The sequence below is a fragment of the Geotrypetes seraphini genome, chromosome 9 (assembly GCF_902459505.1).
Source record: "Geotrypetes seraphini chromosome 9, aGeoSer1.1, whole genome shotgun sequence".
Taxonomy (NCBI): Eukaryota; Metazoa; Chordata; class Amphibia; order Gymnophiona; family Dermophiidae; genus Geotrypetes; species Geotrypetes seraphini.
Genome location: NC_047092.1, coordinates 188,863,358 through 188,885,164, shown reverse-complemented (window position 1 = coordinate 188,885,164; position 21,807 = coordinate 188,863,358). Strand labels below are relative to the sequence as shown.

General features: G+C 42.9%; 1 protein-coding gene across 4 annotated transcripts in view; it reads right to left on the bottom strand.

The window, feature by feature from the left end:
• VWA5B2 (von Willebrand factor A domain containing 5B2) overlaps positions 1–21,149 on the bottom strand; it is a 125,107-nt gene extending 103,958 nt beyond the window's left edge. For 3 of the 4 annotated variants that reach the window (XM_033958781.1, XM_033958783.1, XM_033958784.1), the window contains exon 1: positions 20,939–21,149. The gene's annotated coding sequence lies outside the window, so the exon portion shown is untranslated. Of the gene's footprint in view, positions 1–12,602; positions 12,686–20,938 lie in introns of all 4 variants that reach the window. The other variant, XM_033958782.1, reaches the window with a different exon arrangement.
• Between the last annotated feature and the right edge of the window lie 658 nt (positions 21,150–21,807).

The window sequence follows — 21,807 nt, the reverse complement described above, 5'->3', positions numbered from 1 at the left end:
ACACGCTGAGCTTGTACATTTCAGTAAGCTGTTGGGAACCCATCAAGCGCAGACTTTTCTGTATCCCAAATCATCATGCATTATGGCAAATGCAGATCCATAGCTGATATCCAAATTTGCAGCCAATTGAGACACTGTTATCTGCAGTGGCATACCTAGCCTATGTGACACCCGGGGCCCATCATTTTTTGATGCCCCCCCCCATCTGTACGAAAAACATGATTTTTAGTAACAAGCCACACGTCACACATGAGTACCTAGGAAAAAGCAGCATCTTACATACTGCAGTGAACAGAACAACAGCAATACACCCATTGTAAAACTAAACAAGCCAGACTAGTACAGATCAATCCTACACCGTCAATCCTAAATGAAAACCATGTTTTTCGAACACACAGAACACAGAAAACACCTTCGCCTAGTATGGAATATGTCATCACAAATTAACCCCTCCCCCTTTTACAAAACTGTAGTGTGGATTTTAGCCACGGTGGTAACAGCTCTGACGCTCATAGAATTCTGAGCATCAGAGCTGCTACCACCATGGCTGGTGCTAAAAAAAGCTCCACAGTTTTGTAAAAGGGGGGATAAAATAGAAATACATAGACAAAGGTTAAATTGAACCAGTAGGAAGCTGGACTCTGCATACAATGCAACACCACAGAAACAGTGACACATGTCGCCTAAAGCAATAAATAAATAGAAAATTTTTGTTCTACCTTTGTCTTCTCTGGTTTTTGCTTTCCTCATCTTCTTGTTACTCTTTTCCTTCCATCCACTGTCTGCCGTCTCTCTGCCCATATATGGCATCTTCTCTCCTTCTATGCCCCTTCCAGAAACTGTGTGCCTCCCCCTTCCATCTCTCCTTTCACTCCCATTGGTCTGGCATCTCTCTCCTCTCCTTCCATCTCCCACACCTCTCTTCTACAATCCCTTTCTTCCCTCATTTTCCTTTTCAATTTATTTTCTGCATCCATCTAGATTACGTTCTTACTACCCTCTCATCAATTTCCTTTTTTACTGTCTACCTACAGCTCGTCATCTCTTTCCCTCACCCCTCCAGTATTTCCCCAACTCAATCCTTTTCCCTCCAACATGTGCCCTCCTTTTATTTATCCCCTCCTTCCATCATGTGCCCTCTTTCTCTACCCCTTCCATCTAGCTAAAGAAACACTGCCTTGGCTTTGCAGTCCCCAGTTATATCTCTAGCAGGATATATATTTCAAATCTGATATATTCTAATGACAAAATAGAAATAAAATGATTTTTTTCTACCTTTTGTTGTCTCTGGTCTCTGCTTTTATCTTCTTTTCACTCTTTTCCTTCCAGCGTCTGCCCTGTCTCTTCAATCCAGCATCTGCCCGTTTCATCCACTGTCTGCCCCTTCCAGAAACTGTCTGTCTCCCCCTGCCATCTCTCCTCTAGACCCCCCCCCCCTTTAGTTTGGCATCCATTTTCTTCCTTCTGTTCCCTCATGGTCTGACATTTTTCTCCTTTCATCTCTCTTTCCCTCCCCCCTATGGTTTTTAGCATCTCTCTTTTCTCATTTCATAGAAACATAGAAACATAGAAAGATGACGGCAGAAAAGGGCTATAGCCCATCAAGTCTGCCCACTCTACTGTCCCACTCCATTAAGTCAGAGTGCTGCTCGACCCACGTAGAGATCCCACGTGGATGTCCCATTTATTCTTAAAGTCGAGCACGCTAGTGGCCTTGATCACCTGCACCGGTAGTTTGTTCCAGTGATCCACCACCCTTTCTGTAAAGAAATACTTCCTGGTGTCACCACCAAATCTCCCTCCTCTGAGCTTGAGCGGGTGCCCCCTTGTGACTGAAGGTCCCTTAGGAAAGAATATGTCGTTTTCCACCTCGACGCGACCTGTGACGTACTTAAATGTCTCAATCATGTCACCCCTCTCCCTGCGCTCCTCTAGAGAGTAGAGCTGCAACTTGCCCAGTCTTTCCTCGTATGAGAGACCCTTGAGTCCGGAGACCATCCTAGTGGCCATTCGCTGGACTGACTCAGCTCGAAGTACATCTTTACGGTAATGTGGCCTCCAGAATTGCACACAGTACTCCAGATGAGGTCTCACCATGGTTCTGTACAGTGGCATTATGACTTCAGGTTTACGGCTGACGAAGCTTCTATTGATACATCCCATCATCCGCCTTGCCTTGGATGAGGCCTTCTCTACTTGTTTGGCAGCCTTCATGTCTGCACTGATGATTACTCCCAAGTCCCGTTCTTCTGAGGTCGTAGCTAGTGTTTCTCCATTCAAGGTGTATGTTCTGCATGGATTTCTGCTGCCAAGATGCATCACCTTACACTTCTTTGCATTGAAGCCCAGCTGCCATGTTGAGGACCAGTTTTCCAACTTGATCAGATCCTGCGCCATACCATCCGTGAGATCGCTTTCACCTACTATATTACACAGTTTGGGGTCGTCGGCAAACAGCGCTACTTTTCCCTGAAGCCCTCGGGTCAAGTCCCTTATAAATATGTTAAAAAGGGATGGTCCCAGGACTGAGCCCTGCGGCACTCCGCTAGTCACCTCCGATGTTTTAGAGAGGGTGCCATTGACCATCACCCTCTGAAGTCTTCCACTCAGCCAATCATTGACCCATGCCATTAGTTTCTCACCTAACCCCATCGATTTCATCTTGTTTAATAGTCTACGGTGTGGGACACTGTCAAACGCTTTACTAAAATCCAAGTACACTATGTCCAGAGACTCTCCCGAGTCTAGCTTTCCTGTCACCCAGTCAAAGAAGCTGATAAGATTGGATTGGCATGACCTGCCCCTAGTGAATCCATGTTGACAGGGATCCCTCAGATTCTCCTCATCCAATATCGTGTCTAATTTCCCTTTAAGTAGAGTCTCCATGAGTTTACACACTATTGATGTGAGACTTACTGGTCTGTAATTCGCAGCCTCCGCTCTGCAACCCTTTTTGTGCAGAGGAACAACATTGGCAGTTTTCCAGTCCAGGTGGACTCTCCCCGTACTTAGGGAGAGATTGAAGAGCATGGCTAACGGTTCCGCCAAAACATCGCATAGCTCTCTGAGCACTCTTGGGTGCAGATTGTCCGGTCCCATGGCTTTGTTCACCTTGAGTCTTGACAGTTCTTTGTAAACATCAGCTGGTGTGAACTCAAACTTCTGAAATGGGTCATCCATGCTTTGCTTTGCATCCAGCCGAGACCCGCGCCCTGGTGCCTCGCAGGTAAAGACTGAACAGAAGTAATCATTCAGTAGTTTGGCTTTATCGGAGTCAGTTTCCACATAATTCCCGTCTGGCGTTCTAAGGCGTACTATCCTGTTTGTGTTCTTTTTCCTGTCGCTAATGTATCTGAAGAAGGATTTGTCCCCTTTCTTGATGTTCTTCGCTAGAGTTTCTTCCATACGAAGTTTGGCCTCCCTGACTGCTGTTTTGACCGCTGCAGACTTTGTCCTGTATTCAACGTTTGCATCTTTTTCCCCCATGCGTTTGTATGATAGGAATGCTCTTTTCTTCTCCTTGACGAGGTATGATACCTCATCTGTGAACCATTGGGGTTTCCTTTTTCTTTGTTGTTTGGTTACCGATTTTATGTAGTGGATAGTTGCCTCATGAAGGATCGATTTCAAGGTTGTCCACATAGCTTCCACATTATCAGTTACTTCTTAAACCTGCAGCGTCTGGTAGACGAAATCTCCCATGCGTGCGAAGTCAGTGCCCCTGAAATTGAGTACCCTTGTTTTTGTTTGTGATCTAGGGAAGCCTTTCTTAAGGTTAAACCATACCATGTTATGGTCACTGGTAGCTAGCGTCTCTCCCACCGAGACGTCTGAGAAGCTTTCTCCCACCGAGATCTGATATCTCCTCCGCTCAGATCTGATATCTCTGTCTCCTTCCCCGTTCTCTGGCATCTCTCTCTCCTCTCTCTCTCTTCCCTTTCCTTCTCTGGTCTTCCTTCTTTATTTTCTGCCTCCATCTAAATTAAATCTCTAAACAATAGATCTTAAAGAACTCAATATATATAACAAAAGCGGGGAGATGAGTGATCCTTGTGGGACTTCACAAGGGGGAGTCCAAGTGAATGAAGATTCTCCCCTTGTTGAGTACATGATAGCATTTGATTCTCAGAAAAAAACCAAAACCACTCAAAAACCACATTTGTAAATCCTAATTCAGATAATAGAATATCATCAAAATAGATCAATATTGATTAACTTTTAGAGCTATGTTATGTTATAACATAGTAGATGATGGCAGATAAAGACCCGAATGGTACATCTAGTCTGCCTAACCTGATTCAATCTAAAAATTTGTTGGGGGGGGGGTTCTTCTTCTCCTTAGCTATTTCTAGGCAAGATTCTAAAGCTCTGCCCGGTACTGTTCTTAGGGTCCAACTACTGAAGTCTCCGTCAAAGCTCACTCCAGTCCATCTACACCCTCCCTGCTACTGAAGCCCTCCACAGCCCATCCTCCCCTAAACGGCCATATACAGACACAGATCGTGCAAGTCTGCCCAGTACTGGCCTTAGTTCTTCAATATTTACTATTATTTTCTTATTCCAGAACCTTTGTGTTCATCCCACGCTTTATTGAACTCTGTCACCGTTTTCCTCTCCACTACCTCTCTCGGGAGTGCATTTCAGGCATCTACCACCCTCTCCATAAAGAAGAATTGCCTTACATTGCTCTTGAGTCTCCCACCCCTCAACCTCAAATTGTGTCCTTTGGTTTTATCATTTTCCTTTCTCTGGAAAAGATTTTGTTCTACGTTAATACCTTTCAAGTATTTGAACATCTGAATCATATCTCTCCTGTCCCTCCTTTCCTCTAAGGTATACATATTCAGGGCTTCCAGTCTCTCCTCATACGTCTTTTGGCACAAACCTCCTATCATTTTTGTTGCCCTCCTCTGGACCGCTTCAAGCCTTATGTCCTTCGCCAGATACAGTCTCTAAAACTGAACACAATACTCCAAGTGGGGCCTCACCAACGATCTGTACAGGGGCATCAACACCCTCGTTCTTCTACTGGTTATGCCTCTCTTTATACAGCCCAGCCTCCTTCTGGCAGCAGCCACCGCCTTGTCGCACTGCTTTTTCACCTTTAGATCTTCGGACACTATGACCCCAAGGTCCGTGCATATCAGCCTCTCCCCTCCCAGCTTATCAGCCTCCTTCCAATTATTAATCCCCAAATGCATTACTCTGCATTTCTTTGCATTGAATTTTAGTTGCCAGATTTTAGACCATTCCTCTAACTTTTGTAGATCCTTTTTCATGTTTTCCACTCCTTCCTCGGTGTCTACTCTGTTACAAATCTTGGTATCATCTGCAAAAAGGCAAACTTTTCCTTCTAACCTTTCAGCAATGTCACTCACAAACATATTGAACAGGATCAGCCCCAGCACCTAACCCTGAGGGACTCCACTACTCACCTTTCCTTCCTCCGAGTGACTTCCGTTAACCACCACCCTCTGGTGTCTGTCTGTCAACCAAGCCGCCAAACAGTTTCTAATCCAGTTCTCCACTTTGAGTCTTAACTTCAGCCCTTCAAGTTTGTTCAAGAGCCTCCTATGAGGAACCATGTCAAAGGCTATGCTGAAATCTAAGTAAATTACATCTAGCATATGTCCTCGATCAAGTTCTCTGGTCACCCAATCAAAAAATTCAATCCGGTTCATTTGGCACGATTTACCTTTATTAAAGCCATGTTGCCTCGGATCCTGTAACCCATTAGATTCTAAAAAGTTCACTATTCTTTCTTTCAGCAACACTTCTATTATTTTTCCAACAACCGAAGTGAAGCTTTCTGGCCTGTAGTTTCCCGCTTCATCCCTGTGACCACTTTTGTGAATAGGGACCACAGATGCTCTTCTCCAGTCCCTAGGAACCACTCCCGTCTCCAGAGATTTATATTCAGTCTTATATCCCACCGAATTCTTACAGATCAGAGTTGTAGGCAGTTTATAAGAGGTGTAATACTACAAAGAAGTACTGTGGTTCTGCATATTACTGGAGTTATCAACCCGTTACAGCAGTATACAGTAGTATAGTGCAATATAGGGTAGTACAACAAATATGTTTTTATATTGTAGATCAACATCCTAGAAGTACAACATATAGCAAATCTAGGCTTCAGGAAAGGCCAGAACACACTGTGGAGGAGGTGTATTCATTTGGGCTCCCCACTTATTTTTGGGCAGGTTCATTGTGATGAATCGGCGATCTTTGCCTGCCTTTAGGTGCTAAAGGATGATTATTTCTTGCTCTTGAAGAAGTCACGAAACGGAGCTCTGTCAGGCAGTGAATGTGTCCTTTGGATTGAAATAAGTTGATTTTTTAACTTTCAATGTCATATTGCTGAATGATTTGTGAGCAGTGAAAAAATACTTTGAATCAGTATAATAATAATAATAATAACTTTATTTTTGTATACCGCCATACCCAGTGAGTTCTAGGCGGTTCACATTAATTTAAACATAGTTACATACAGTTAAGTATTAAATTGAACATAGTTACATAGAGTTAAGTATTAATTGAACAGAGTTGCAGGCAACGAAGTGGATGGGGTTGGGGGGCAGGAGGGAGTGGATCGGGGGGAGGGGGGTGGAGGCGTAATAAAGGGTGGGAGGAGGATTAGGTTCTTTGAGGGGGCAATTAAGTGTCCTGGCCTTGGAAGAGGTGAGTTTTGTGTAATTTTCAAAAACTGAGGTAGGAGGGAGCATCGAGGATTAATTGGGCTATCTATGGGTTTAGTTTGGCGGCTTGGTAGGCGAAGGTATGAGAAGAAAGAAGGGAGAAAACTTGAAAAAAAAGTGTGATTTTGTGACATTATTTTTACTCTGATTAGCACTATCATAGTGATGGACAGGGCAAACTCATTCCGGTTTCATCTTTAATAATACAGGAGTTGCCTGCCCAGGGGTCTACTGCTGGCATTCACTGGGTGCAGTTCCTCAGTACTGAGGTCTTCCTCTTCACTTTAACTACATATTTAGTTTTGAGCTGATAGGCTTTCTTCACTTTTCCATACAATTTATATTTACCAATTTTTTAGGTATTTTGTCACACTTCAGGAATGGCTAGCCAGGAGTTTCTTGAGACCTTCCTAATATTAAGAGGAAAAAATGTCACCTTCTGTATAATCATACTAGTACATGTATCAAAGCTGTTAGGGGCAGGGTGGAGAGTATCCCCTACACCATAGGCTATAGCATCCAAGTCCAGGCTGAGGGCTCTATCCAAGCTACCATGGATTTCTTCACTTGTCTTTGCTCAGGATAGATACAGTACCATTAGAAATATGACAACATGTTGAGCTAAATGATGATGATGACACCAAGTCTACGATGTTTTCAAAGCAATTCCTGGGAAGCAATTAAACAAGCTTTTGAAATCACAGACTGGGGAAAAAACCCTAATCTATTAAGAAATAAAACTCAACTTTGGAAGCTAACTATAAAATGTCTGGCTCGAAGATAACCCCAATACTAAACTAAACTAAGTTAAACTAAGCCTTAAGTTTATATACCGCATCATCTCAATGGATGTGGAGCTCGGCACGTTTTACAAGAACTTAAAATAAAGGAAGAGAAGGAAAAAAAAGATTTACATGAATTATATATAGACGAGAAGAGTAAGGGGGGATAGAATTACTTTTTAGTGAAAAGCCAGGTTTTCAGTTGCTTGCGGAATAATTGGAGGGAGCCCAGGTTCCGCAGTGGGGTAGTAAGGTCGTTCCAAAGACCTGTGATTCTGAAGAGAAGGGATTTTCCCAGTTTGCCTGCACAGCAAATGCCGTGTAGAGAGGGGAAGGATAGTTTATACCTTTGGGCGGGTCTGGTAGAGTCAGGACTCGAGGAGTTATAAGATAGTGGGATTAAGGGAGGAAGGATGCCGTGAATGATCTTAAAAGCCAGGCAGGAGCATTTGAAATGGATTCTGTAAAAATCACTGGGAGCCAGTGAAGTTTGGTACTTCGGTAGTTACTACTGCAGCAGCCTTAATGGATAAAATAGATTTTGATCTAAAAAGAATATGAATTTTATTATGAAAAAGGAAGCCAAGTAAATGGAACTCTAATGCTTCAGTACAATAACAAGCTCCTATTACATGAAGCTTTCCATGGGGATGGGTTTCTGAAAGCTTGAAAAGAAGTGTTTGTGAACAATGGGCTTAAAACCAGCATTTATCTATCTGTGTTGAATCTGAAAAGTGAGAGGGGGTTCTGTCTGCCATTTATTTGACTGCAGGAAGATTGTATCAATTTATGAAAGTTACATGGGGGAGGACAATACCCTATGCAAACTCTGCATTGAGGGATGATGTTATGCATTTTAAGAGATTATTTCATTTAGCCCAGTTTCCCGTCTTCATAGTGGCCAATCCAGGTCATAAGTACCTGGCAAAAACCCAAATAGTAGCAACATTTCAAATCTACCAATCCAGGATTTGTAGTGGCTTCCCCCATGTTTGTCTCAATAGCAGATAATGGACTTTTCCTCTAGGAACTTGTCCAAACCTTTTTTAAAACCAGCTACATTAACTGCTCTTACCACATCTTCTGGCATTGCATTCCAGAGCTTAATTATTCTCTAATGAAAAAAATATTTCCTCCTATTGGTTTTAAAAGTATTTCCCTATAACTTCATCAAGTGTCCCGTAGTCTTTGTAATTTTTGATGGAGTAAAAAAACGGATCCACTTGTACCTGTTCTACGCCACTTAGGATTTCTAATTCCACGATATCTTTTTTTTTTTACATATGGCAACCAGAATTGAACACAATATTCAAGGTGAGGTCACACCATGGAACAATACAGAGGCATTATACAGTAGTGTTTTGGGTCTTATTTACCATCCCTTTCCAAATAATTCCTAGCAACCTGTTTGCTTTTTTGGCCACCGCTGCATATTGGGTGGAAGATTTCAGCATATTGTCTACGATGACACCCAGATCTTTTTCTTAGGTGCTGCTGACTTCTAAGATGGACCCTAGCATCTGGTAACTGTGATTTGAATTATTTTTCCCAATGTGCATCACTTTGCGTTTGTCCACATTCAAAATTTGGATGCCTAGTACAGATCCCTGCAGCACTCTTCTATTCACCCTCTTCCACTGAGAAAAATGGTCATCTAACCCTGCCCAATAACTAATTCTTATTCTACAATAGAACATTATGACCTATCCTAAGACTTTCATTTTTTCAGGAGTCTCTCTCTGTTGAAAGCTTTCTGAAAATTGCCAACTGGCTCACTTTTATCCACATGTTTATTCACACCTTCAAAGAAATACAGCAAATTGGTAAACAAGACTTCCCTTGGCTGACTCTAACCCATTATACCATGTTTCCCTATGTGTTCCATAATTTTATTCTTGATAATAATTTCCACTATCTTGCCCGGAACTGAAGTCAGGCTTACTGGTCTGTAATTTCCCAGATCACCCCTAGAATCCTTTTTAAAAATCAGCCTTACAATAGCCACTCTCCAAATATAGAACTGTTTCATGGAGCAGTTGGTTTAGAAACTGACAAGAGGTAACTGCTGGAGCCATCTGACAACAGTGCTCATAACATGACCCAATTTAATTTCATAAATGGAATAGAAACATAGAAACATGATGGCAGATAAAAGCCAAATGGCCCATCTACAGTAACCATTATCTCTTCCTCTCTCTAAGAGATCCCACAAGAACTCGACTATATTAGCATTTAACTTTCAAAAATGAGACTATGATAAAATTGTTTTAAATAAAATTAGAAGAGCAACTGCAAAAGTCAAAGGTTTTCATTACAAAAAAAAAAAAATCCTGGAAGCCCCAATATATTCCATTTATTAAAGGTGGAAGGAAGGCTAAATGACACGTGTCATGGTTAAAGAGATGAGTGAAAACAACATGCTTCAGAAAATGGAAGAAGACTCTTTTGCAAAGCAAATGTGACAAAGCCCATTCAGTCCTATAGGCTTCATCGCATTTGCTTTGTAAAAGGAGCCCCAAATGAAGATAGCATAATAGGAAACACAGAAAGACCCAATGATCCATTCAGTCTGCCCATCTCCTCCTCACCCTAGGAATTCCCACATGCCTGTCCAAGTCTTTGACCATTCCATGCATCTACCACCCTGTCTGTAAAAAAAGATTTTATTCGATTACTCCTCTTAACTTCATCCTATGCCCTCTCATTCTGGAGTTTCCTTTCAAAGGAAAGAGACTAACCTCGTGGATTTATGCCATATAGGTATTTCAACATCTCTATCATATCTCCCCTTTACCGCATTGAGATCTTTTAGTCTTATGATGTTTCTCAACTTCTTCAAGTTGAGTAACCCGTCCAAGCTCTTCCCTAGACCCCACCCCCATAATAATAGTACTAACTGTAATGGAATTTCTTCCATTCATTTTTCATATACACGCAATATAATCTTATTAATACATAATGGTAACCACAAAATTTAAAAAACCCCACAAAAGCACAAAAAATGCAGCGAAAATGTTAATTATCATTTATATTCAGGGGGGTTCAAAGAGGTCAAAGCAGATGACATTAAAATATGCAATGTCACCTCATTAACAATTATAGAAAAATAGACAAATATGGTGCAAAATATAGACAGCAGATAAAAATTCTCAAAACTGATACATTTTGATCACTAAATTGAAAATAAAATCATTTTTCCTATCTTTCTTGTCTGGTGATTTCATGACTCTCTGGCTGCACTTCCTTCTGACTGTGCATTCAATATTTTTTTCTTTCTGCCTCCTGGAAGCTTCCTCTCCTCCGGACCTCATTCCCTTCCCCAACCCATCTCCCTTCCCATCTCTCTCTGTCTCTCCATGAGTCCAACTTTTCTTCCCCTCTCCTCTACCCTGATTGGCAACATGTTTCCCTCTCTCACTGTCTATCTGTCTTTCTCTAATTCCCTCCCTTGCTACAAAGGGAGGGGGGGGGAGAGAGAGAGAGATCGAGATTCAGGGTGCATCTATCCCACCCTCTCTACTGCCACATCCAACATTTCTCCCTCTCTCATCCCCTGGAACATGTGCAGCATTTTTCACCACTGCATACCTGCTCCATGCCCTCCTTCTATAACCCCTCTCCAGTATCATGCCACATCTCTTCCTCCATCACTATGTTCAACATTCCTCCCCCTTGAAACCTCTTCAATCTGTCCCTCTGTTCCCTCTCCACCATCATATTCAACATTTCTCCCTCTCATCCTTCTCTTCCCCGTGCATCTCTACCTCAGTCCTCTCTCTATGCCCATTTTTCCTTTCCCCATATGCACCATCTCTTTCCCTCTTACTCACTCACACCCAACAATTCTCACTTTCTATTCCCTCCTTCATATGCCCCAAATTAGTGCCCCATCCTCCCTCCATTCTGTCCCATGCCTCCTCCCTTCCTTCTGTGTCCTGAGTTCATGTACTCCACCCTGCCTTCCAGCCTTTGTCCCAAATTTGTGCCCCTCCCATTTCCCAATATGCTCCTTTCCCCCTTTCTCCCCTCTCTCTCTTTCTTGTTACAATGCGCTCACTCACTCGCTCCCTTCAGGGCTGTCCAGCTGGGCTGCTCCTTCCTGTCTTCAGCCACACTTGTTTGCAGGGACGCGGGCAGTGGCTCTTACACGCTGCATGTGGCTGACTCAAAAGACTTCCTCTGATGTCAGCTCTGACATTGGAGAAAAGGCTTCTGGATCAGCTATATGCAGCGTGCAAGAGCCACTGAAGGCAGGAAGGAGCAGCCCACCTGGAAGGAGGTAACTGGGATTCCCCACTGAGCTGGAAGGCTTCCATTTGACATCAGCTCTGAAATCGGAGGGAAGCCTTCCAGGTTGGCTTTGGCAGAGGGGGGCATCGAATCCCTGGCAGTGGCCATTAAGGAGGAAGGGGGACAGGAGACCTGCGCAGTGCCATTGCCCCCCACAAGCAGCTTGCATACCCCTAAGGGTATGCATACTGCATGTTGAGAAACTCTGACATAGACCACCGATCATTTTAGTAGGCACTAATAAAGAGACCAAAAATAAACTTGCTTCAGAGGCAAAACCACATAATACAAATCTTTTTTAAGGTATATTTGAAGCAAGAAGCTGTCATGTCGATGTCCTTAATGTCCACCACCCTTTCTTTCCTTAGACATTTCGTTTAAGTACTATTTTTTTTTTTTTTTAATCTCTATTTTAGTATTTTATTGTAAACCGGCTAGATACTCGTTGATTGTCGGTATATTAAAAAATCAATAAACTTGATAAATTTGATAAGAGAATTAGTACAATCACCAGATGGCTGAGGGGTAAAAGGATCACTCAAGGAAGACAGCACCATTGTGGAGACACTAAATGAATTAATTGCTTCAGTCTTCACCAAGGAAGCTGTGGGGGAGATATCTATGCCAGAAATTGTATTTAATAGCGATAAGTCAGAACTGGAACAAATCTCTCTACACCTGGAAGATGTAATAGTGCAAACTGACAAACTAAAGATTAGCAAATCATCTGGACTGGATGGTACATATCCCAGAGCACTGATAGAACTAAAAAATGAATTTGCAAGATCTATTATTAGTAATTTGTAACTTATCTTTACAATCAAGCTCGTACCTGAAGATTCGAGGCTGGCTAATGTAATGCCAATTTTTAATAAGGGTTCCAGACCTGATCTTGGAAATTATAGACCAGTGAGCCTTAAATCAACAAAGAAAATATACATAAAACAAACAATGCAAGGCTAAATAAATAATTTATTTAAAAGATTTATAGCCCACGTACAGATAGGCAGGCTCCAACAATACATACATAGAGGGCCATTTTTAAAAAGGATGTCTATGTCCAACTTGGAAGTTTTCCACAAAACATCCAAAGTCAGAAGCACAAAAATATCCATTTTCAAAGGCTGAACTGCAAGATATCCAAAATATATATATATATATTTTATTTTTTTTAATTGCTGTGACAGAGTGGAGTACCTGTCACTGGCCACGAGAGAAAGCCTGAGTAGTGGAGCTCATTGACCCTGAGAAGAGAGCTGATTGCATAAGCTGCAAGTGTTGCTGGGAGCTGTCCACTCACCCTGATTGAATTGTGGTTCTGAAAACAGCTCCCAGCACAGAGAGCTCAGAAGGCAAAGAGCTCCTTTGGGAGCTGGATGACCCTTTGGAGGAGGAATGCTGGCCTCTGACCTAACTCCTGGTAAGCCCTGAAGGCTACTACTGACCGGTACTGACAGGGGGCCCAGTGCAGCAGAGTAGAGTGGGCAGGCTGACAAGGGGGACTGGTGCAGCAGAGAGATCTGGGAGACATGGCCCCGTAAGAAGGTAGCCCAATGGTGGGAGGGTCCTCGGGGACCTATACACTGGCAGAGAGGGGTCTGGAAGACAAAGTAGCCGGAGGGCCTGGTAGACCCTGGAGTCCAGGCGAGACTCAGGCTTGACGACTGACAGTGGGACAAATGAAGAATCGAAGACCCGTGGGGACCCAAGAGTCTAGGGAGTAGGGGACTGGTGGTGGCCCCAGAAGTAGTTGGAAGAGCTGTGGATAAGCTGGAAGGAGGAGTCCAACGCTGAAGGAAAGGACTGATGGTTGACCGGTGGAGGGACCAGTGGCGACTAGCGGAGAGACCAGTAATGGCACTAAGAGCCATCAGAGAGGACCCTAGATGAAGCAACCTGTTAGACATGGAGATCATTGGCCAAACCAGCGGAGGAACTGGCTGCTATGGTGGCATCCAGTGGAGAGACCAGTAATAGCACCAGGAGCTACCTGATGACCAAAGGGCCAAAGAGAATCATGGAGGACCCAGAAGAAGATCCAGAGGGCCAGTGAGGGCAAATGAAGAATGAGGAGTCCAGGGAGGAAATCGGGATGACCAGGAGGTGTCGGAAAGGCCCTGGTGAGATGTTTTAAGGGTCTGTTGGAATAGAATAGAAAATCTGGAGCCTGGAAGCCCAGAAAGTACCTGGGAGTGGAGATATGTGGCAGGTATACCGCTCAGCCCAGTCACATGGCCACAAACACCTACTTGGACATCTTGGCCATGAGGATGTCCAACCCTTGGGATGCCTAACTTTCTACCTCATTTTCAACAACAGAAACATCCAAATTGAAAACGTCCAAATCCAGACCATTTGGATTTGAGAGTGAGTAGCCATCATTGTGATGAACTGGGCACACAGACATGCCAATATAACAGTGGGACATCTTAGAGGGCACTGCTGTGAACTTCACTTAAAGGGTGTCAAGTGTATATTTCACCATAACTCCCTTATACTTTATGGTGAGCCCTCCAAAACTCCCCCTAAACCTGCTATACCCACCTGCCCTTATAGCTGCAGTTGGCACCTATATGGTAGTAGAGTAGTGTTTTAGTGGCCTCACACTTTCTACCATAAATGCAGTGTTTAGCATGGCTTATGGGCCTGGGTCCTCCTCTCTATGGTTCACTAGCCTATCCACCAGGCTACTTAAGACACCTAGGCTTTCCCATACCAAGTGCTATTGTTCTAGAGACAGGTATGTACTGTTTCATTCAGATCTTTGTAGGGTGGGAGGGGGGCCAATGATCAGTGGGGGAGTGTGGGGGTTACACCTTTATGTATCCATTACATTACATTCTGATTTATATTCTGCCAAAGCCTTTACGAGTTCATGATGGATAACAAAATATTTCTATTACAGGGAACAAACCCAGTTAAACATAACACAATGACAAATATTCAAATAGAACATTAACAGAAGATGATAAATTTCAAGAAAAATTTTTTTGACAAGAATGTTTTTAAAAGTTTTCTAAAAACAGTATATTGACCTACTGATCGTATTAAAATAGGGTGATCATTCCAAATTAAAGGAGCCTGCTAAAAGAAGGATTCCTTCCATTGAACAAATGATCTAATTGTCTTTGGAGAGGGAAATTGAAGATAGAATTGCTTCCATACAATATGACCTGGTCTTCCTGCTAGTAATGAAATCAATTCCAATAAATATGGTACTGGCCATATAGAATATTAAAAATCATAATACAAAGCTTAAAATAATTCCTTGCATTTACTGGCAACCAATATTATTTAATGAAATATGGTGTAATTCTATCATATTTAGAGATGGAAAAAATTACCCTTACCACAGTATTCTGCACAGTTTGTAATCTTTTCAACAATCTTTTAACACATCCTAAATAAACAAAATTACAGTAGTTTGTCTGGGAAAGAATAAGCGATTGAACCTCAAATGCAAAAACTGACTTATCAAAATATTTCCAAACTACCTGTAATTTCTTTAAAATAAAAAAAATGATGAACTTGATGCTCCAAGCTCAATAAACTATCTATTGAATGCCCAAAACTCTACTCACAATTCGATCTTTCCGTTGCTTTTGATGTCGTCCATCACAACATACTACTTTACCAACTTTCCGAGATTGGAATCGACTCCACCGTCCTAATGTGGTTCTCAAACTTCTTACGCTCCCGTTCCTACACCGTCAACACAAATGGCACCATGTCCACTCCTTGGACTCCATCTTGCGGTGTCCCTCAAGGATCACCCCTTTCCCCTATTCTCTTTAACATCTACATGTCCTCCCTGAAACTCTTTCAACTATCCCCCCTGGAAACAATCTACACTTATGCAGATGACATCCTTGTCCTCCTTGAGACTGACCAGAACCTCACCAACCTACACGAAAACATTACAGCTTGCATAATGAGACTCCGTGCCTGGTCCCTCTCGCTACAGATGAAACTAAACAAATCTAAAACAAAACTACTCTGGCTCGGCCCAAAATTCGAACACCTGCCCACACTTTTCACACTACCCACAGGCGATACACTACAGCTCGAGTTCTCATGCAAGGTCCTTGGTATCACTATCGATTCCTCTCTCTCCCTCAATGACCACCTCAACTCCTTGGCAAAATCATGCTTTTTCAGCCTTCACATGCTGAGGAAAGCTAGATCCTACTTCAGCCAACAACACTTTGCCATCCTTGTCCAATCCATCATCCTCTCCAAACTAGATTACTGCAACACCATCTACTTAAATCTATCAAAAAAAAAGTATTCTAAGACTCCAGCTAATCCAGAATACTGCAGCCAAACTGATCTTCTCAAAACGCAAGTCTGACCATGCCTCCCCACTCCTTGCCAAACTTCATTGGCTCCCAATAATCTCCAGAATCCATTTCAAATGTTCCTGCCTGGCTTTCAAGATCATTCACGGAATCCTACCTCCTCTTATCCCACTGTCTTTCAACTCCTCCAGTCCCGACTCCTCCAGAACTGCCCAAAGGCTTAAACTAGCCTTCCCCTCTCCACGCGGCATCCACTATTCAGGCAAACTGGGAAAATCCCTACTCTTCAAAATCACAGGTCTTTGGAACGACCTCACCACCCCGCTGCGGAACCTGAGCTCCCTTCAGTTATTCCGCAAACAACTGAAAACCTGGCTTTTCAGCAAATTGTAGCTCTATCCTTCCCCCCTTTCTCTCCCCCCTTCTACACATAAGTTCATGTAATCCTTTTTCTTCTTCTCTACCCATTATTTTAAGTTCTTGTAAACCGTGTCGAGCTCCATTCTCATGGAGATGATGCGGTATATAAACTTAAAGTTTAGATTAGATTAGATTAGATTACTTTGGCCAAAGTGTAATAAAAGATCCGATCGATCCTGATCCTGTGGCCTAGCCACAGGAACTTAGGGCTCCTTTTATGAAAGTGTGCTAGCGTTTTTAGCGCACGCTACAATGCCGCGTGCACTAACCCCGCGCTACATGGAAAATACTAACACCAGCTCTATGGAGGCGTTAGCGTGTAGCATGCGTGCTAAAACCACTAGCGCACCTTCGTAAAAGGAGCCCTTAGTGTTATCTTCAACTTATGGGTTGTAACCCATTTCTCTACAGAATCAAGTACTAACTTGAATGCAAACCAATCAGAATCCTCATTATTAAAAGGCAAGAGAATACTGATATCATCTACATAAATATAACTGAATACATTAAGATCCACGCAGCCTTTTCAGCACTTCCAAATTGTAAACTTGGTTAACTTTGTCCATTTGGTACAAATTCATAATGAACAATTCCTTTAATATTGTTTTGACTCTCTATTTGGACTGGTGGAACTTTTTTGGTCATGGAGATTTGGCTGACTTCCATTGTGCATTTTGATGTTTTGTTTCAGGGTTGCATTGGTATAGCCATGTTTCATGTGGCTAGCCTCCTTTCTTGTGACCTGGGGGCTAGCCACAGCCACATTCACCAATCGTCTCACACGTTTGCTGCCTATGGTGTACCCAGCACCATAAGGATAAAGAGCAGTTACCATAGACTCTTGACAAAGGCAGGATTGCCGAAACACTGACAGTGTCGAGTCCATTTGTTGATACCGTGCTGTTCTTTCAATCAAAGTACACTTTGGATAACCCAGCGCTGAGTGATTGACATCTTTTACCTCAGGACTTGAGTTCTTCTGCGACAAGATTCACCTTAACTTCTCAACCAGGTCACCTCTCCCCACCCCTTATATCTGTTCTCTCTGCCAACCTTCCTTCAACCCCTTCACCTTTTCCTCTTTTTCTGAAATCACTCCTTCTCCAAACCCAACGATTTATTATTTCTATAGCGCTACCAGGCGCATACAGTGCTGCACATTGTACATGTAAGAGACAGTCTCTTCTCAGAAGAGTTTACAATTTAATTATGACAGACACACAGGACAAAGGGGAAATCAGAACAGGTGATATAGAATCACATAGGACAAAGGGGAGTCTGAACTTAAGTGCTCAAGAAGGGAATTGGAGGGGGCTGAAGAGGTGGTAGGGCTCCTCTGATCCAGTTGCCACCCATCTACTCAGCACTATTTCTTCCAATCATCCATCCTGTCAAATCCTCAGCCTATCATGCTCCACTGCAACTGTTCCTGTTTTTAAACATGCCGTAGTTATACATCTCGTCAAAAAACCCTCACTAGACCCTAGATACCCTTCCAACTATTGTCCTTCCCGTCTTATTCAAGCTACTTGAGTGTGCTGTTCACCGCTGTTGCCTGGATTTCCTTTCATCTCAAGCTATTCTTGACCCACTTTTCAATCAGGCATTCACCCACTGCATTCCATTGAAACTGCCCTTGCTAAAGTCTCCAATGACCTGTTCCTGGCCAGATCCAAAGGTCTCTATCCTCATCCTTCTTGATCTAGCTGCTGCTTTCAACACTGTTGATCACCACCTACTCCTCAATACGCTGTCCTCACTGGCTCTCCAGGTTTTCTTCTTCTCTCTCCTATCACACTTTCAGTGTATGGAATGGCGGATCCTCCTCCACTGCCATCTCACTATGAATCAGTGTACTTTAAGGCTCTGTCTTGGGACCTCTCCTTTTCTCCATCTATACCTATTCCCTTGGTGCACTGATCTCCTCCCATGGTTTTCAGTATCACCTCTATGCCGATGACACCCAGATCTAAGTTTCAAAGTTTATTTAAAAATTTGATTAAACGCCTATCAAATACTAAGCGTTTTACACATGTAAAATTAAGGGGAGACACAAATTTAAAAACAAAAACATATGACAGGACACATAATAACGGATATGTTTAACACTAGGAAAGGGGGAGAACTACAATGGTTTATAGAAAAGAGAACAAATAAGGAAAAAAACAAAAGGGACAATGGGGGGAAAAAAAGAGAGAGAAAGAAAAAAAAAGGTGGTCTTTAAATATGAAACTTTTAAAGCCTCCTTGAAATTTGTCAAGATTTTGTTCTGCTTGAAGATGAGTAGGCAAGGCGTTCCAAATTGTGGGTGCAGTACAGAAATCCAGGCCCAAGTCTCAGCCTGTCTGTCCAACATTGCCACCAGGATGTCTTGACCATGGCTAAGACCGAGCTCCTTATCTTTCTACCTAAACCTACCTTGCCCTTTACCCCATTCTCTCTTTTTGTGGACAACACTCTTCTCCTCCCTTTCTTGTCACAACCTTAGGGTCATTTTTAACTCCTCTTTTTCCTTCTCTGCTCAGGTCCAACAAACTGCTAAAGTTTGTTGCTTCTTCCTCTACAATATTACCAAAATCTACTACCACTACTACTCATTTCTATAGCGCTATTAGACATATGCAGCGCTGTAGATCAAAACACAGAAGAGACAGTCCCTGCTCAAAAGAGCTTGCAATCTAGTCAAGGCAGAAACTGGACAAGAAGGTGCATCTATACACTGTGCTAAGGTGGGGGGAACATATACAACTGCATTATGAAGTCATCAATAATTCTGGGTATGATGCAAATGAATTGTGAGGTCACTGAGCATTCAGACAGCTTCTACTTCTACTAATCATTTCTATGTGCCTCTAGACATAGGCAGTGCTGTACATCAAACACAGAAGAGACAGTCCCCTCTCAAAAGAGCTTACAATCTAGTCGACAAACTGAACAAGATGGTGACATCTCCTTTCCAAGCACACTACCAAATCCCTTAACCACACTCTCATCACCTCTCACTTAGATTACTGCAACCTACTTCCACTCAACCATTTCTCTCTCCTTTAATTCCTTCAAAATTCTGCTGCCAGAGCTGCCATACTTACATTATCCCTCTCCTCAAGTCACTTCATTGGCTCCCCATCCATTTCTGAATACAGCTCTGCAGCCTCTTAACATTTCTCCTCACTTATCTCCTCCCATGCTTGCTCCCATGAACTTTGTTCATCGGGCAAGTCCCTCTTATCCATACCCTTCTCCATTGCCAACTCTAGTCTCCATTCCTTCTATCTGCTGCACCATATGCCTGAGTCAATACGTCAAGCTCTGTGTCTAGTAGGATTAGTAGCTAAAAGTTCACTTTTTTGAGGCTGATTTCATAAGAACATAAGAGTTGCCATACTGGGACACACTAAAGGCCCATCAAGCCCAGTATCCTGTTTCCAACAGTGGCCAACCCAGGTCCCAAGTACCCAGCTAGATCCCAAGTAACAAAACAGATTTTTTGTTGCTTATCCTAGGACTAAGCAGTGGATTTCACCAAGCCATCTCAATAATGGCTTATGGACTTTTGCCAATGGCTAATTCCCACTCACTGTAAGATACACATATCCATCCTGTCATTCTCTCTGCCTGTCCTAATTAGATTGTAAGCTCCTGTGAGCAGGGACCGGTATGTTGGATGTACAGTACTGTGTACACCAGGGCTGCCCAAGTTCGGTCCTTGAGATCTACTGGCAGGCCAGGTTTTCTGGATATCCACAATCAATATGCATGAGAGAGATTTGCCTGCACTGCCTTCTTGGTATGCAAATCTCTCTCATGCATGTTCATTGTGGATATCCAGAAAACCTGGCCTGCAAGTACATCTCGAGGACCGGATTTGGGCAGCCCTGGCGTACACCTTTCAGCACTATAGAAATGATAAATAGTAGTAGCAGTGTATATCCAATAGTGAAGAAATAAGAAGTACAGGTACTAGTGTTACGAGTAATATAAGCTGGGGCAGGGGTTGTACTAGGGAAGATAAAGAAGAGCAGCCCGGTAGCACAAGATGGAAGAAAGAAAAATTCACATCATTAGTGGAAATAGTTTACGTTCAAACATAACGACTGAAATGTTTCAGAATCATTAAAAGTTGCTTATCATCCAGCTACCAGCTAGGGTAGGGGGCTGAGAAAAAGGGAAGCCCTCCCAGTGATGCTCCCTCTGGCCCTGGACACGTTACTTCATCTCCCCCTTCCCTTAGCTTAGATCTAAAGAAAACTTCTCAGCTTTGAAAGAGAAGTTAAAAACCTAATGAGTGACAGACAAAAATATAAGCTGCTTCCCTAGAGAGACGACTTAATTATTCAGCCCCAAAACTCCTCCAGAGAAGCAGCTCCAACCTTTGTTTTTCCAAATAATCCTGTGTCTTCATATCTGCTAAGAGCTCTCCTCTCCTCACTGATGGATAACAGACCCTTACCCAGAACAGATTTGCTGCATTCACTTCAAACAGTAGAACGAAAGAAATGTCTTCCTCTTTTCCCCTGCCAGAACTGCAATCAGTCGCCTCTGCAGCTGTTTGGGTCTCCTCTGCCAGGCCCACAGCAGGTCTCTCCTCTACAACTGTGTGGGTCTTCTTTGCCTGGACTGCAGCAGGTCTGCTCAGCCAGCCCTTCCTGTACTGCAGCATCTGAGGCAGCTCCCTGCTGAGCCAGGCGAGTTAAAGGGCCAGAACATAGATCTTCTTCAAAGTAGGTGTGGATTGTGGAACAGCAAAGATTGCCCTGCCTCAGCTGGGAGAGGCCGAATAGAGAAGCACTTGATTAAAAGTACTTAGAAAAATAATCACAGACAAGAGGAGGAAAACAGATCTTGAATTACGGGGCTGTTGCTCAAAACTACTGCCAGTGGGTTTGCACATATGTTACTTATGCAGCGCCAAATGCTCAAGCACCAATGTTAAGGGTGCACTAAAGATTGCTGCAAACTGTATTTAAATGTTTACTAACGAGGTCAGAAAGTATTCCTTCCCAATGCACAAACAAAAGAATGCACTACACAGAAAGAAACGATGGCCTAGAATGGTGACATTTTACCACTAGCTCACGGCAGCATAGAAGGTTTCCAGGAGATTCCTTCTCAATTTCTCACATTGCAAGTGGAAGTCTGGACAATTTTAGGTTTAGGTAATGAGAAACAAAAGTGTGCAAAAGTGAAAGGAAAGCACACACTGGTGTCTGGTTTTCTGCACTTTCAAAATTTTTAAGTGCAAACAGAACAGCATCAATGTGTTCTTGCACTTCTGGTTATGTCTGGACATGTGTGTGAGAGTTGCACTTGCCACAAAAC